The following is a 6,864-nucleotide window of genomic DNA, read 5'->3' as shown; positions in this document are numbered from 1 at the left end:
GAAAACTAAGGAAATCCGAGTCAAGATGGACTTTAGTTAATGCATTAACACTGGTTCGAAATGAACAACCCATACCAACAACCGAAGTTAACAATATGGGAACCTGGGTCCAGGCTTTATGTAGACTTTTATTATCTTTGCAATTATTCTGTGATTCTAAACTTTAAAAAATAAAGTTTATTTTTTTAAAAGAGTCTTCATCTCACACCTTCAACCATATAGTTCCCACCCCTCTGAGTATTAATCACCGATCTTAGCTTTTAGTGTGCAAATACTAACATATCTAAACATCTACCCCGTTCTTCAGAAATAGTCACATACTCTGTTCTGCAATTGTGTTCTTCGCTCATTTCATATCACAACATCGAGCATCCCTTTTTTTGGTTTACAGTCTGGACAGACCGTTATGCCTGTGGCCAGTTAGTTCCCTGTGGCACACTTGGGCTGTTTCCTTTTTCTTTTTTTGCTGTTCAGATAGGACTTCAGGGAATAACCGTGGGAGTGGTGAGTTAATATGTTGGGTAGTTGGCCAGTCGTTGGACTGCTACACCCGCAACTAGGGCTGTTTGTAATTGTGGTAGACAAGAGCATTGGGATTTGTTTATTTATTTATTTATTTATTTATTTATTTATTTTTTGAGACGGAGTTTCGCTCTTGTTACCCAGGCTGGAGTGCAATGGCGCGATCTCGGCTCACCGCAACCTCCGCCTCCTGGGTTCAGGCAATTCTCCTGCCTCAGCCTCCTGAGTAGCTGGGATTACAGGCACGCACCACCATGCCCAGCTAATTTTTTGTAGCTTTAGTAGAGACGGGGTTTCACCATGTTGACCAGGATGGTCTCGATCTCTTGACCTTGTGATCCACCCGCCTCGGCCTCCCAAAGTGCTGGGATTACAGGCTTGAGCCACCGCGCCCGGCCAAGAGCATTGGGATTTAATCCGCACATCAGTCAGCACCTCCTCGGGCCTGCAGATCGGAAGAAACAGCTGGATCTAGGTGATACTCCCAGTCCGCAGTTCGCAGGGGACGCCCCAGCAACCTTACCCGGGAGCCAGCCTTGGGCGTGTGGAGGCGCGCTTCTCCAAGGCCGGCGGAGGTCCTGGGCTTCCCACCCTAGACCGTGGGATCCAGGAGCTTCCTGAGGACTGGGTGTCAGTGTCCGGGTCTGGGGTCCCGGCAGTCTGCCCACCTCCAAATCCTCCTTCCTCGCCCCTCGGCCACCGCCCCGCAGCTCCCAGTCCTTCTCCTGCTGGGTAGTCGAGCAGGCCCCACCCCCATCCACTCCGAGATTCCCCTTTCCCAGCCCCCAGCCATCGTGGTGCCTGCTGTCAAGATGATAATTTCCCCACCTGCGCGTACTCACACTGCCCTTTGCCCCCATAACATCCCACCGTATCTCTCAAATTCTAGGTGATTAAAAAAATTCCTCCCCAACATTTTCTAAGGAAAAACAAGACAAACGGAAAAGTTGTGAGTTGCGCGACGAATATCCGCACACCCACCTAGGTCCACACGAACCTCTCGCCGCTCCCTGTCCTCCGTCCGCCTGTCCATCACTCGTCCCTTCCCCGGGACCCACCCAGACCTGCGGGCGTGCGCACAGCGCCTCCCCGCGTCCCCGCGCCCCGCCTCGCCCAGAGCTCTGTCCTAATTTCCATTTCATAAGGTGAAATTTACATTCGGCGAAACATACAAATCCTCAGTGTGCCACAGTCTGGCCGATTTGAGGCAGTACGTGGAGGAGCCTTTTTAATTATAGCAGTTACGTATTTACCTAAACATGTGTTAGGGAACACGTGACTCTAAAACTGTTTAAAAAATAAAGTTTAAAAAAACCCCTACCCGTTTTCCATTGATGATAGGGGCACGAAGTTTCCTTCAGCAATAATGCAGGTAAACGAGCTTATACAAAGGGCTGGGAGGAAAGGCAGGGGAGCGAAATGGAAAGGAGAGGGGGCTTTCCGGTTAACATGTTAACTTATCGCTTCCACCGTTATTCCCTGAAGCCCGATTTGAACAGCAAAAAGGAAAAAAGAAAGAAAAAAATCAGAGCCAGCTCAAGTGTGCAACAGGGCACTGGTGGTCTGTCCGAGCTATAAGCAAGAAAAACACTGCGGACTGCGTCCCGGAGCCCGGCGGTTTCTGCGAAGCGCAGCCTGAGCCGAGGAGCTGCGGACGGCCGTGGGACCGGGGGCGCCGGGAGGAGGCGGGGACTGGCGGGATCTGGGGTGTGCGGTGGGGGCCGGAACAGCGTGTGTGTGTGTGTGTGTGTGTGTGTGTGTGTGTGTGTGTGTGTGTTTTTCCAATCATTATGCATCTTCGCCCAACTCCTCGAGCCTGGGTTTGTTTCTGTGAACGCAGCATCCCGCACAGGGCCGGGAACACATTAGGTGCCTAATAAATGTTTCATGAGATCGCGAGTGTGCAAACGGTTTGTACGCACTATACAAAAATAAGGGTTCACAACAATAGCAGGAAAAAAAAATCCTCCCTCTTCGTGTCGCCGCTACCCAGTGAACAGTGTTTGTTAATTGACAAACGCGACACACGGAAGGCGCAGCGGAACTAGAATTCCGAGTGTTTTGGGCAGGGTTTACGGCAGCAGTGGCAGCAAAACTGAGCATGCGCAGCAGGCCGGCCGCATGGCCTCATTAGGTCCCGTCCGGAAACGCTTGTTAGGTGCCTCGTTAGCGCAGTAGGTAGCGCGTCAGTCTCATAATCTGAAGGTCGTGAGTTCGATCCTCACACGGGGCACAATACTTTTGCTCCCTTTACAGTTGCTCCTGAAAGAAAGGTTGTGGTTGCATGTCAAAGTCCGGAGCGGAAGATAAGGGGAAAGGACCTACCTGCGACAAGTGTCCTGGAAGCACGTGAACCTCTTAAGAAACTCTCGCCAAGACCACCCTGGGGCCGCGGCCCGAGTGTCCAGGAAAGGGCACGTGTAAGGGTCTGGAGCAGCTCCTGACTCCTCGACCTGCCGTGGCCCTTGCGCTTTGGCACTGGTCCTCGCAGAGGGATATGCACAGCTCTAGGTTGGGCCAGGAGTCCGGGTGGTCACAGTCCAGGACGGCGCTATGAGCGCGGCTGAGTTCAAGGCGCTCTAATGGAGGCAATAGAGGAGTGGCTGGGAATACGGTGGGGGCAGCGAGGGGGCTGCGGGATGGGTAGGCAGCGTTGATGAGAGGCCAGCGGTGGGCACTGAAAGCATCTGGAAATGGCAGGTCATGATAGGGTCTGGGGAGGTCATACTGGCAGCTGGGGTATACCATATGCCGGGAGCTGTGTCAAGACTGCATCTGAAACAGATGCTGCAACTGCAGTCCTCACCTGCTAAGTTCCGGATAACCCAGCCATTCTCAAAGATCCATCTTCCTTATTCCCAGGTCAAGTAGCGAATTAAATTGCGATGGAATAGCTATAACCAGCCCTTCATCTTTCAACTCTTTGCTGGTGGCACGAATCTCTTCAGTTTCCCTGGGGTAATTTTTTTTTTTTTTTAAGGTAGAGTCTTGCTCTATTGACCAGGCTGGACTGCAGTGGCACTGTCTTGGCTCACTGCAACCTCCACCTCCCAGGTTCAAGCAATTCTCCCGCCTCAGCCTCCCAAGTAGCTGGGACTACAGACTCTGCTAAATTTTGTATTTTTAGTAGAGATGGAGTTTCACTATGTTGGCCAGGCTGGTCTCAAACTCTGGACTTCAGGTGATCTGCCCACCTCAGCCTCCCAAACTGTTGAGCTTATAGGTGTGAGCTACCACGCCCAGCCCCTGGGGATAATTGTGTTAACTTCTTACTAGCCAGGTTTACTATCCTGGTAAGGAGGAGATTTCAGGGGCTTTCACTTGAACCCTTCTAGGATAATAGCTCTTACTCAATGGGTCATAGTGCCAGTGGAGAGATTCTGCCATTTTTCATGTATGTTTATTTCAATGATATATCAGGTACTCAGAAAATAATTGCAGGTTGGTTTCATGGCCCTATTCACCCACTGTAATTTAAACTTTGCTCAAGACAGCTTTGATCAACTGACCACCATTAGCCCTGACTTTCACTGGTAGGCCATAGTAATTAGTGTCAATTCAGAACCCATGTTTAGTAATCCCTGTGAAATATGGGTGTTTTCTTTTTCCTAGTACACAATCCTTCAAGTAAATGGCAAGAGGTTCCTTTGGGGAAGGCTTAAAGAATACTCGTAAGCATGTTATATGTGGCACTGCTTCAGGGTCCTTCCTCAGGGGGACCTGGCCTCTCCTTCAATCAAGAGTCTTTGGATCTGGGAATCGTCTTCATACTGGAAGCTGGGTGACAGGCATGACTCTCCATGGTGATGAGTCGAGTCAGTTTTTTGGCTACCAGGTCTCGAGTTTTTCCTATTACATATCTCAAGGAACATTTTAGTAGGCTGCCTATCTATTTCATTCTTAGGGACAGTGTAGTCAATCATCAGTAGCCAAAAATCCCTTAATACTACTATCGCCCTGCTGCCTTTTATTGTAAATAGCTATCTGGTAATTAAATGCTGCTACCTGGCCTCTGCTGCCCCGGAATTCCATTATTCCCACTGAAACCAGGGACCACGTCTGTGGTGATGGCATCTCTCACCATCATGTCTTGTTACATGAGCCACCACAGAGCTTTTCACATTTGCAGATGCTTCCTTGCTCAGTGCCTTCATAAAGGAAGTGGCTTTTGGGCCCAGAGCATGGCATTGGGAGGTGAGTGAGGAGGCCAGATGTGATCAATCCACCCCCACATTCCTATCTCCCTGAGCTTTTGGATATCTGCATCCACATCATGCCAGGGAAATTCTGGCATCTGTCTCATTAAATAGAGGCCAGCATGAGTCCACATCCTGTCAACCAACCAAGTAAACTGTAGAGCCACTTTCAATGGCAAGAGTGTGGCCGTTATCCATCATCTGTCAGCTCTGTGGCGATGGGCTGGGCTCTCGAGGCATTCATTTCTCCTTACAAGCATGATGCTGAGCTGTCAATAGAGGGTGCTGGAAGGACACTGCAGGTGAAACAGGACTCTTCTTTGCTCCAATGTGCGGCTTTGCTTATTCTTGCTCTTGCTTCATGGGCCACCAGCAGCGCGTGTGCATGGGGACATCTAGTCGTGCCCCGCCCAACCACGCGTCCAGTGTGCACAATTGCTTTATGACTTCACAGTCTTAGCCCAATAACCATGTCACTATAGTCTTCCCAATATGGACACTGGCTTGTTCCAGGTCTCATGCCAGCAGTACCACCCTGATGCACTCTGAGCACCTGCCTGCCAGCCTGTTTGCCTGTGCTGAGGGTGGTTTCCTGGGGCCCTCTGGAAATGGTCAGGCTGCACACCACCCTGACAAGTGGGGTTCTCATGCCCTGCCTTCCTGTGCACTTTTACCACTTTTACCCACCAGCCTTGGATTGCCTGTGCCCAGGAGAGTTGTTTCCTGCTGCCTGGGGACGTGGACTACTGGCGGCCTGGCCTGGCCAACTCTGAGACCCTCCCCCATAGCCAGTGGTCTGCAACCACACCTTTTCCGACCAGGTCTGAACCTAGGGAGGAGCCTCCCTTCTAAGTAAGGAAATTAAATAATAGCAATAATAGGAAAACAAAACCTTATAATTTGTAGTTGCCATATAATACATTTTGCTGTGTCGTGTGCTGTTTAATACAATGCCTCCCAAGCTCTGTTTAAGGCAGAGTAACTCCCTGCCTGCAAACCACTAAACCTTATCTATGCTCCCACATTCTTAACAAAGTTTCCAGGCATCTAAAAATTCCTGGTTTTCTTGCTAACCAGCTGCAAGGTCACAAAGCAAATAAACTCAAAACTGCGAAATGTGTTTCTCAAAATGTTACTTTTCAAACGTAAAGTACATCACATCATATGTCACAAGTTACTTGCTCTTTGTTCTGGTTTCTGTAAGCTTGCTTTCTGCTTCATCATTCTGTACCACCAAGGTGTATAAAAGGCACCCCATTTTCTTTGTCCTTTGCTCAAAATTAAAAAGCATTTCTGCTAAGCCCGTAATCACGTTAAATAAAATCTCTAATTTCCTGCTACACTTCCCTGAGTACTCTCTTCAGTCCTGGGTACCTTGTAGACTTCTCTTTATGTCTTTATAGTCTACCTTGTACTCTCTACTACTGTAAAGAGAACTCCCCATCAGTTCAATAAGTCTTTATATTAAACTTTCCTCATCCAAACAAGTGTGTGGTTTGTTTCCAGACTGATACAATGAGATTGAACATTAAATCCAGACTCTTGAAGTGCACCCATATTAATAAATGAAGCCTTATGCAGTCCCTGCAGTCAACTGCTGTAATGGCTCATGTGCAATCACGGTGGAAAGGCCTTTAGCAAATGCTCAAATCTTGCTCAATCTGGAAGAATCTATACTAGAGAAAAACCCTATGAACGTAAATAGATTAGAAAAGGCTGCTAACCAACTTAATAACTTATTCAACACCACTGAATTCATACTGTAAAGAAACTTTCCGAATTTAGTCAAATGTGGAGAGGGATTTAGCTGAAGCCCAACATTTAGCCAACATTGCAGAATTCACACCAGAGAGAAACCTTATAGATGTGATAAATATGAAAAGGCCTATGGGGACCTTTTTTTTTTTTTTTTTTTTTTTTGAGATGGAGTCTCACTCTGTTAGCTTGATCTCGGCTCACTGCAACCTCCGCCTCCCAAGTTCAAGCAATTCTCCTGCCTTAGCCTCCTGAGTAACTGGGATTACAGGTGCATGTCACCATGCCCAACTCATTTTTTTTGTATTTTTACTAGAGACGGGGTTTCACCATGTTGGTCAGGCTGATCTCGAACTCCTGACCTAGTGATCTGGCCGCCTTGGCTTCCCAA

The 6,864-nt window shown here is 48.6% G+C and overlaps 1 non-coding gene across 1 annotated transcript; it reads left to right on the top strand.

The window, feature by feature from the left end:
- The first annotated feature begins 2,682 nt into the window (after positions 1–2,682).
- TRNAM-CAU lies at positions 2,683–2,755 on the top strand. The gene has a single exon. It is a non-coding gene; the product is annotated as a tRNA-Met (tRNA).
- Positions 2,756–6,864: the final 4,109 nt, after the last annotated feature.

The sequence above is a fragment of the Cebus imitator genome, unplaced genomic scaffold, assembly GCF_001604975.1.
Source record: "Cebus imitator isolate Cc_AM_T3 unplaced genomic scaffold, Cebus_imitator-1.0 Scaffold68, whole genome shotgun sequence".
Classification (NCBI taxonomy): domain Eukaryota; kingdom Metazoa; phylum Chordata; class Mammalia; order Primates; family Cebidae; genus Cebus; species Cebus imitator.
This window is presented reverse-complemented; position numbering and strand designations above follow the sequence as displayed.